This window comes from Delphinus delphis, chromosome 7, assembly GCF_949987515.2.
Source record: "Delphinus delphis chromosome 7, mDelDel1.2, whole genome shotgun sequence".
Taxonomy (NCBI): domain Eukaryota; kingdom Metazoa; phylum Chordata; class Mammalia; order Artiodactyla; family Delphinidae; genus Delphinus; species Delphinus delphis.
In genome coordinates, this window is record NC_082689.1 from 80,435,460 (window position 1) to 80,447,127 (window position 11,668).

Genomic DNA, 11,668 nt, shown 5'->3' on the forward strand with positions numbered 1-11,668 from the left:
GAAATGTCTCATGTGGGACAGAGTTGTTTTTACAGCATTTTAAACTTAGACTCATCTTTGATTTGTCTTTTGTCATTAGGAATATAGATAAATCTCAGGAGAACAAGTAACTTCTACCAAATGAATTAATTGAAATGGATTTTTCTGTATTTTTAAAATTAACTGCCTGTTTTTCAAATGATCACATGGAGATGACCAGCTTTTTAATTTAGTTTACAACTTCATTTAATACTGTTTGTTTAACATGTATCGATAGTTTGATAATGAGTGTTGCTTATGATTCAAAGAATAAGAGCTACAGTGTTTTCATTCATTATGAAAAAGATGAAGTCTTGACTTCCAAAACATTTTTTTTTTTTTTGGTGGTACGCGGGGCTCTCACTGTTGTGGCCTCTCCCGTTGCGGAGCACAGGCTCCGGACGCGCAGGCTCAGCGGCCATGGCTCACGGGCCCAGCCGCTCCACGGCATGTGGGATCTTTCCGGACCGGGGCACGAACCCGTGTCCCCTGCATCGGCAGGCGGACTCTCAACCACTGTGCCACCAGGGAAGCCCCCAAAACATTTTGAAAAAAATTGTTTTGGAGTATATATGCTCGATAAATTTTCATCTATGTAAGGAGCACCCAGATCAAGACAGAACATTACTGGTACCTCAGAGGCTCATCCGACTCCCTTTCAGGCACTTCCTCCCCTTACTTGCCCCTCCCACAAACAACCACTATCCTGAATTCCTACAGTATAAGTTGGTTTTGTGTGTTTTGATGCTTTACATATATGAAATCATATATACTAGGTTCACTCTGGCTTCTTTCACTCAGCAATGTGAGATTCACCCTTACTGTGCATAATTATAGATCACCTGTTTGCATAGCATTTGCCTTCTCAGTGAATTGGGACAATTTTGCCCCTCAGAGGAAATGTAGCAATGTGGAGATATTTTTTGATTGTTACAACTTGGGGTGGGAGAGTGCTATAGGCATCTAGTAGTTACAGGCCAGAGATGCTACTAAACATCCTACAATGCAAAGGACAGTTCCCACAAAAAAAGAATTATGTGGTCCACTCGTTTCTTGTATGCATATTGCTTATTCAGGCCTTTCCTCCTTTGCACCATTCTTTGAGCCATGTTCCTTGAAATTTCACCATTTGCTTTAACAATTCTGAAGTGCCATCTACTGGTTGAAAAGGATACTTCCTCCTTATAGGTGGCTATGGTTACATACTATATTATGTGAGGGGTAGGCTACACAATGTTGGGACTCCTTTTATCATCTCGCTTTCTAACAGGATTTGCAGAAACAAAAAGTATGAGAAGCAGTAAGTGCCAGTTAAATTTTTTTTTCCTTGAAAAGTAGGAATGGCCAGATTTAGGTTTGGGATATATAATCCAAGGGATGCTTACTAATAGTAGTAGAAGATAGTTAACTATTATGTACTGCAGTAAGAAAACATTGCAGTTATCAGTTTCATCATATTCATTTGATTAGGACCCCATTAAGAAAGAATTGGTAAAATTATCTTAAACATAAATTTGCTACCTTTTAAAGTAAGCCTGAGCCATTGAAATTAATTTTAGACCTATCATTGAAAAACACCTTTTTGTTGTAAAATTTGTATTTTGACAAGAACTTAGGAATTATTGTATAGAAAATAAATGCTAGAAGGGGTCTTTCAGATCATCTGACCCACCTCCCTCTTTTTACAATAGACAAAATGGGAAACAAGAACATACATCAGGTCACACAGCTAGTATTAAGACCCAGTGCATAGTCATTATCAACAAGTTTATAAAGTGCTTAAAAATATCAGAGTTGCAGAATTTAAGTTTCAGATTAATAGTGCTGCCACATTTCATAAATAAACTTCTGAGTTCATTCCATTGAACTCCACATGCTCTGAATTTCTTTGAAATTTTACTGAAACGTATCTAAAAATTCAGTTATAGATCCTACACTTCACACAGTAATTCTCTGACTTCAAGATTAAAACTAATTTCTTCGACTTCCCTGGTGGCGCAGTGGTTAAGAATTTGCCTGCCAACGCCGGGGACACGGGTTCAATCCCTGGTCCAGGAAGGTCCCACGTGCCGCGGATCAACTAAGCCTGTGCGCCACAGCTACTGAGCCCGTGCACCGCAACTGCTGAGCCCACGCACCGCAACTACTAAAGCCGCGCGCCTAGAGCCCCTGCTGCACAACAAGAAGCCACCGCAGTGAGAAGCCTGCGCACCATGATGAAGAGTAGCCCCCGCTCACTGAAACTAGAGAAAGCCCATGCACATCAACAAAGACCCAACACAGCCATAAAGAAGGAAAGAAAAGAGGGAAGAAAGAAAGAAATTGCCCTCATTATAAATAAGTAAATAAAACTCATTTCTTTCTTGGGCTTCTGTCACTTGTAACATCAGTATAATCCTTACATTTGAACAAAATTCTGCTTTTAGTTCCAACTCTATTTCTTCTTCTTATGATTGGTTCTCTTGTTGCTCCAAAGCAGAATTTATCTACCTCAGTGCTGTTGACATTTTGAACTAGATAATTCTTTGTTCTCGAGGATGTCATGTACATTATAGGATGTTGAGCAGCATCCTTGGCCTCCATCCTCCAGATGCAGCAACCCCTGGTCATGACAAAAAAATATCTCCAAAAATTGCCAAATTTCCCCTGGGAAGCCAAATGTTTATCTGAAAAAATTTAACCAAGTGTCCTGTATGTTATCTCACAGTATCATATCACCAGTTGAAAACCACTGATTGAATATACCTTCTAACTCAGCAGTCCTCAACTTCAGCTGTACATTTGAATCAAGTGGGAGTGCATTGAAACACATTGATAATTTGGCCTCCACTCCTACAGATTGTTTTATTAGTGTGAAGAGCCTTGGGCATCATTATTTTTTCAAAGTTTCCCAGATGATTCAGATGTACAGTCAGGATTAAAACCATTAGTTGGTTTTGAAACTCAGAGGTTAAAGAGGCATCTAAAGAAATAAGGGCAGGATATGATAACTGATTTAATGCACTAAGGAGATACAGGAAACAAAAATGAAATCTCTAATGTTCTGCATTAAGAGTGACCTTATCAGGCTCAAATAAATTCAAGGGTTCTTTCTCTATGAAGCCTTTCCTAACTACTCCATCCCTCACTGATCTTTCTTTTCCTTTCATTTGTATAGCACCTGGTTTACACCACACCATTTTGCACTTGCTACTTGTACATAATTCTTTTGTATTTTTTATTGTCTTTTTTCCTCCTGTACCTGGAAAGTAGGCATCCAGTTCCCTAATAAGCATTGCAGCACACCCAGTAATAATCTTCATTCTCATCTCTTTACTACCCAGGATGTTTTCAATTGTTTCATAAGTTTTCTTTGCCCTCCCTTCTTTGTGTCAACAGGATATATGTAAGCTATAACTTCATTATCCAGAAGATTCAAATTCAGGCTTTGAGCATTTGCCTTCCAGTCATATTATTGGAAGTTATAATCACTTAAAACCATCTTGCTACTATAAAGCTATCGTCATTAAGACAAAGCGATATTGACACAAGGATAGACAAACTGACCAATGAAGAGAAAAAGAAGTCCAAGAAACAGACCTGCACGAGTGGTCACTTGATTTATGACAAAGGTAACAACACTGCAGTGCAGTAAGAAAAGTGATCTTTTCAATTAATATTGCTGGGTCAACTGGATAGTCACATAGGAAAAGAATGTATTTTTGCTTTTATGTTACACCATACACAAAAATTACTTCCAAATGTGTTGCAAATCTGCAAGATTAAATGAAACTTTTAGGGGGAAAAAATATGTCACCTTGGAGTAGGCAAGGATTTTTTTAAAACAGGACACAACACTAACAATACAAGGGGAGAAAATTGATTATAGAATATTAGAATTAAGAACTTTTTAATTCATCAAAAGACATTATGAAGGAGAAGGCAACCAATAGAATTGAAGATATATGTATATCCAACAATCCAGATTTATATCCAACAAAGGACTTGTTTCCAAAATATATATAAAGAACTCCTGAAATCAGTCAGCAATAAACCAACAGAAAAATAAAAGACTTAAATGTTCACAAAAAAAGCTATCCGAATGATGAATAAACATGAAAAGGTGCTCTGCTTCATTAATCATCAGAAATGCAAATTAAACCCACAATACCACACCACTACATGTCCCCAGAATGGCTAAAATGAAAAGGAAGATACCAAGTGGTAGAGATGTAGAGCAACTACAACTATTATTGATGAAAAATGTAATAGTATGAACACTTGAAAAAACTGTTTGGTAGTTCTAAAGCTTAACATACCCTACACCTAGGACCTAGCAATTCCACTCTGAGATATAGATCCAACAGAAATGCACACGTCTGTTCCCCCAAAGTCATGCACTCACTAAAGTCTATACCAGCACTATACATAGGATACTGCTCAAATGCCCAACAGCACTGGAATGGATATATTAATTGTGGCATATTCACATAGTCAAATGCTATACAATAATGAAAATGAATGTTTTATGACTACTTGCAACAAAGTGATGACACTAATAATGTGTGAAAGAAGCCAGACGCCAAAGAGCATATACTGTATAATCCCAGTAATATGAAGTACAAAAGCAAAACTGCTGCTAGAAGTCAGGGTGAGGGGAAGGGTAGTGACAGGAAGGAAGAAACAGGGGACTTCTGTGGGGGTTGGTAATATTCTTTGTGTTTTTAATTTGGGTGCTGACTGCATGGGTAATTTAATTGTACAAACTTGAGTTGTACAGTTACGTGCACTTTTTTGTATGCGTATTATACTTAAATAAAAAGTTTTTAAAAATACAACCAAATCCACTCATAAAGTACTGGTAAAACCTATTCAAAGTGGTACCATAAAAAGACCCTGAAAATTGAATCCACTTTTAAAGAAAGGAATTAAAATTTATAGTTAACCCTGAGAAATGTTGAAACAAAATTATGGGGTTTCTTTTTAAATATTTAGGTATAATTTCAACTGTACATTAATTTCTAGATTAAACAAAGAATCACGTTTTCAACCATTTAACCTTTCTTATAGTATTGTATTAGACACTATATTTTTTATAATGTGATCAGTTTTGCAAAGAGCCTAGAGAGTTTTCCAAGAACATCTTAATCCTTGGATAGTTAATCATTCTCTTTTAGGAGTTCCTAACACTGAGTCATCCTTGTAGATTTTCTCTAATTATTAATTGATCTAACAGTTGTTTCATCATATTTGATTATTTCATGAAATGTTTAATTTCTGTCATATTTACAATTTTACTATAGTATATTTACATGAAATGCCATAGTCATTAAATTTGCTTCCTTAAAAGTAAAACAGACTAAACAGATGAAGTTGCAATGCTATATTCTGCTTTGATTTTATTGTCCTATGTAAAAATAGAGGCTCTAATCGCTAATTCTGTTTTGTGTAAGATTATATTTAAGTTACAACTTCTAACACATTCTAGTCTAAAGGAGCAATATTCCTATATTTAAAATGAATAGCAATTTAATGTTACAAAAATAGGTATTAAGCTTTTTAAACACTGTTTTGTACTCATAGTCTAGGCCATTCTGCTGTAAATTGAATTTTCAATAGTTTCTGAATAGTAAAATGCTATCCTTGTCACAAACTTCATGAAAAAGTGCCCGCCAAAGGTCCAGTTTTGTTACTGGAAGAATGCTTCTGCACAGTGCGTTGCACACAGATGTTCTGTAATACATGTTGTAAAATAGATGCTGACTAATTTAATGAAGGTTCAGAACAGTAATGCAGAGTTGATGGGGTCAAACCGGAACTTTGTGTCCATTTTCATTGAAAAACCTTGTATCGAGAGATCCTCCAATTAGTTTCAGATTAACTCAATCTGTTTTACAATTTCCGTGCAATTGGAAGTGTATTTAATGAATATACTGCCCACCTCCCCAATATTGCATGGTACATATTTATACTAAAAAGTTACTTGCTTTTTTCTGAAATTCACATTTATATGAGTATCCTCTAGTTTTACTCTATGTGAATGACAACATTGCTGTCAAACAATAGTTACTTTTAATGGTGAGATAGTAGAGGGACTTTAATAGAATTACAAACTAAATTTTTTAAACATACAAATACCTACTAAAGTTGAAAAGGGTACAAGCTTTGAGCATCCTGAAAAATTAGCACTTTCAGGGTTAAACCTCCATGACTGGTCATCATTTTTAATTTCAGTTTTTTACCTTAGAACGTTAACAGTACTCTTCATTGATTGCTACTTATTTCTCTTATTCATTTTAAAACTGTGACTAAAATAGATCCTTAACATTCAAATCAACAATATTTTCTGGAAGAATTTTATTCTCCACAGTCCTGTTGGGTAACAGAAGGATTGAGATCCATTTGTAATTTGCTTACAGAGCATGAGACTTCATTTACATTTAAAGTTATTTTAAATAATATGAATTCCATCTCTAATGTCACACAATCTTAACTGTAAATTACTGGATTTGGAAAACTTCAAACTGAGTTAAATCACCAGTAGGGTCAAAAGGAAGACTTAGTTCTGACACTGAGTAAACAAGCTGGGAAAGAGAAGGGGAAACTATGTTTATTGCAGTGTAAATAAGTTATAGTAATAAGATTTGTCTTGTATTAAGCTGTGTGCATTAAAATACCTTTGCAGAGTCAAGCGGTCACTCATGGGAAATAAATTAACTTTCCTGGGACACTGGGGTATGAATTAGTGACCTGGAAGAGGCAGTTAATCTCAAATGGATGAGCGCTTGGCTTTTAGATTGCTATTTATAGTTCCCTTAGAATCAAATGTAGATCAACACACAGTGTACTTTTATGCAAATAAGCCCAAAGCTCTACATTGATTCAAGACAATTATGTCTCCAGGTGGCAAAAATCATTTTAGCATACTGGGAAAAACCTAAGAGTTGGTCAAGGAATCTACTATGGAGATAGAACTAATATTATAATTGATACTATGGAAAGCTTTATGGATTTTGTTTTGGAAGTTTTGTTTATAACAGTTAATACAAGTTCCTCCAAGCAAATTAGACTGGCAATAAAGTAAAAAAGATGCAATATACTATTAGAACTCCTGACCTGCTTCTCAAATTACTCCTATTTTTATTTGTTTTGTTTTGTTTTTCTGTTTTTTGGGTTTTTTTGGTTTTTTTAAATAGATCTTTATTGGAGTATAATTGCCTCACAATACTGTGTTAGTTTCTGTTGCACAACAAAGTGAATCAGCCATATGCATACACATGTCCGCATATCCCCTCCTTCTTGAGCCTCCCTCCCATCCTCCCTATCCCACCCCTCTAGGTCATCACAAACCACCAAGCTGATCTCCCTGTGCTATGCTGCTGCTTCCAATCAGCCAACTATTTTACATTCTATAGTATATATATATGTCAATGCTACTCTCACTTCACCCCAGCTTCCCCCTCCCACCCCATGTCCTCAAGTCCATTCTCTATGTCTACTTCTTTATTCCTGCCCGGCAACTAGGTTCATCAGTACCTATTTTATTATTATTTTAGATTTCATATATATATGTTAGCATATGGTGTTTGTTTTTCTCTTTCTGACTTACTTCACTTTATATGACAGACTCTAGGTCCATCCTCGCTACAAATAACTCAATTTCATTTCTTTTTATGGCTGAGTAATATTCCATTGTATATATGTGCCACATCTTCTTTATTCATCTGTCAATGGACATTTAGGTTGGTTCCATGTCCTGGCTATGGTAAATAATGCTGCAGTGAACATTGTGGTACATGTCTCTCTTTGAGTTATGGTTTTCTCAGGATATATGCTCAGTAGTGGGATTGCTGGGTCATATGGTAGTTCTATTTTTAGTATTTTAAGGAACCTCCATACTGTTTTCCATGCTGGTTGTATCAACTTAACATTCCTACCAACAGTGCAGGAGGGTTCCCTTTTCACCACACCTTTTCCAGCATTTACTGTTTCTAGATTTTTTGATAATCACCATTCTGACCGATACCTCATTGTAGTTTTGATTTGCATTTCTCTAATGATTAGTGATGTTGAGCATCTTTTCATGTGCCTCTTGGACATCTGTATGTCTTCGTTGGTGAAATATCTATTTAGGTCTTCCACCCATTTTTTAACTTGATTGTTTTTTTGGTACTGAGCTCCATGAGCTGTTTGTGTATTTTGGAGATTAATTCTTTGTCTGTTGTTTCATTTGCAAATATTTTCTCCCATTCTGAGGGTTATCTTTTTGTCTTGGTATCTTTTTGTCTCGTTTATGGTTTCCTTTGCTGTGCAAAAGCTTTTAAGTTGAATTAAGTCCCATTAGTTTATTTTTGTTTTTATTTCCATTACTCTAGGAGGTGGGTCAAAAAAGATCTTGCTGTGGTTTATGTCAAAGAGTGTTTCTCCTATGTTTCCCTCTAAGGGTTTTATAGTGTCTGGTCTTACATTTAAGTCTTTAATCCATCTGGAGTTTACTTTTGTGTATGGTGTTAGGTAGTGTTGTAATTTCATTCTTTTACACTTAGCTGTCCAGTTTTCCCAGCACCACTTATTGAAGAGGCTGTCTTTTCTCCATTGTATTTTCTTGCCTCCTTTGTCATAAATTAGGTGCCCATGTGTGTGGAGGTTTATCTCTGGGCATTCTATTCTGTACCATTGATCTGTATTTCTGTTTTTCTGCCAGTACAATACTGTCTTGATTACTGTAGCTTTGTGGTATAGTTTGAAGTCAAGGAGCCTGTTTCCTCTAACTCCGTTTTTCTTTCTCAAGATGGCTTTAGCTATTCAGGGCCTTTTATGTTTCCATATGAATTGTAAAATTTTTTGTTCTAATTCTGTGAAGAATGCCATTGGTAGATTCCCTCTATGCCCATTTTCTGGAGAGTTTTTATCATAAATTTTATTCCTTAATTTGTTGATGTGGTGTATCACATTGATTGATTTGCATATATTGAAGAATCCTTGCATTCCCGGGATAAATCCCACTTGATCATGGTACATGATCCTTTTAATGTGCTGTTGGATTCTGTTTGCTAGTATTTTGTTCAGGATTTTTGCATCTATGTTCATCAGTGATATTGGTTTATAATTTTCTTTTTTTGTGATATCTTTTTCTGGTTTTGGTATCAGGGTGATGGTGGCTTCATAGAATGAATTTCATAGTGTTTCTCCCTCTGCAATTTTTTGGAAGAGTTTGAGAAGAATCAGTGTTAGCTCTTCTCTAAATGTTTGATAGAATTCACCTGTGAAGCCATCTGGTCCTGGACTTTTGTTTGTTAGAAGATTTTTAATCACAGTTTCATTTTCAGTGCTTGTGATTGATCTGTTTATATTTTCTAATTCTTCCTGGTTCAGTCCTGGAAAATTGTACCTTTCTAAGAATTTGTCCATTTCTTCATGGTTGTCCATTTTATTGGCATATAGTTGTTTGTAGTAGTCGCTTATAATCCTTTGTATTTCTGCAGTGTCAGTTGTGATTTCTCCTTTTTCATTTCTAATTTTATTGATTTGAGTCTTCTCCCTTTTTTTCTTGATGAGTCTGGCTAAGGGTTTATCAATTTTGTTTATCTTCTCAAAGAACCAGGTTTTAGTTTTATTGATCTTTGCTATTGTTTTTATCACTTCTATTTCATTTATTTCTGCTCTGATCTTTATGATTTCTTTCCTTCTACTGACTTTGGGTTTTCTTTGTTCTTCTTTCTCTTGTTGTTTTAAGTATAGGGTTAGATTATTTATTTGAGATTTTTCTCGTTTCTTGAGGTGAGACTGAATTGCTTAAACTTCCCTCTTAGAACTGCTTTGGCTACATCCCGTAGGTTTTGGGTCGTTGTGTTTTCATTGTCATTTGTTTCTATGTATTTTTTATTTCTTCTTTGATTTCTTCAGTGATCTCTTGGTTATTTATTAGCGCACTGTTCAGCCTCCAAGTGTTTGTGTTTTTTACAGTTTTTTTCCTGTAATTGATTTCCAATTTCATAGCGTGTGGTCAGAAAAGAAGCTTCATAGGATTTCAATCTTCTTAAATTTTCTGAGGCTTAATTTGTGACCCAAGATGTGATCTATACTGGAGAATGTTCCGTGTGCACTTGAGGAGAAATTGCATTCTGCCACTTTTGGGTGGAATGTTCTATAAATATCAACTAAATCTATCTGGTCTTTTGTGTCATTTAAAGCTTGTGTTTCCTTATTTATTTTCTGTTTGGATGATCTGTCCGTTGGTGTAAGTGGGGTTATAAAGTCCCCTACTATTATAGTGTTACTGTCGATTTCTCCTTTCATGGTTGTTAGCATTTGCCTTATGTATTGAGGTGCTCCAAGGTTGGGTGCATAAACATTTATAATTGTTATATCTTCCTCTTGGATTGATCCTTTGATCATTTTGTAGTGTCCCTCCTTATCTCTTGTACCCGTCTTTATTTTAAAGTCGATTTTATCTGATACGAGTATTGCTACTCCAGCTTTCTTTTGATTTCCATTTGCATGGAATATCTTTTCCGTCACTTCACTTTCAGTCTGTATGTGTCCCTAAGTCTGAAGTGGGTCTCTTGTAGACAGCATATATATGGGTCTTGTTTTTGTATCCATTCAACTAGTCTGTGTCTTTTGGTTGGTGCATTTAATCCATTTACGTTCAAGGTTATTATCGATATGTATGTTCCTATTACCATTTTCTTAATTGTTTTGGGTTTGTTTTTGTGTGTCTTTTCCTTCTCTAGTGTTTCCTGCCTAGAGAAGTTTCTTTAGCATTTGTTGTAAAGCTAGTTTGGTGGTGCTGAATTCTTTTAGCTTTTGCTTGTCTGAAAAGCTTTTGACTTCTGCATCGAATCTGAATGAGATCCTTGCTGGGTAGAGTAATCTTGGTTATAGGTTTTTCTCTTTCATCACTTTAAGTATATCCTGCACTCCCTCCTGGCCTGCAGAGTTTCTGCTGAAAAATCAGCTCATAACCTTATGGGGATTCCTTTGTATGTTATTTTTTGTTTTTCCCTTGCTGCTTTTAGTATTTTTTCTTTGAATTTTAATTTTTTTTTTTTTTTTTTTTGTGGTACGCAGGCCTGTCACTGTTGTGGCCTCTTCCATTGCGGAGCACAGGCTCCGGACACGCAGGCTAAGCGGCCATGGCTCACGGGCCCAGCCGCTCTGCGGCATGTGGGATCTTCCCGGACTGGGGCACAAACCCGTGTCCCCTGCATCGGCAGGCGGACTCTCAACCACTGCACCACCAGGGAAGCCCCCTGAATTTAATTTTTGTTAGTTTGATTAATATGTGTCTTGGTTTGTTTTTCCTAGGTTTTATCCTGTATGGGACTCTCTGTACTTCCTGGACTTGGGTGACTATTTCCTTTCCCATGTTAGGGAAGTTTTTGACTATAATCTCTTCAAATATTTTCTCAGACCCTTTCTTTTTCTCTTCTTCTGGGACTCCTATAATTTGAATGTTGGTGCATTTAGTGTTGTCCCAGAGATCTCTGAGATTGTCTCAATTATTTTTATGCTTTTCTCTTTATTCTGCCTCTTGGCAGTATTTGCACCATTCTGTCTTCCAGTTCACTTTTTCGTTCTTCTGCCTCAGTTATTCTGTTATTGATTCCATCTAGTGTATTTTTCATTTCAGTTATTGTGTTGTTCATCTCTGTTTGTTTGTTCTTTA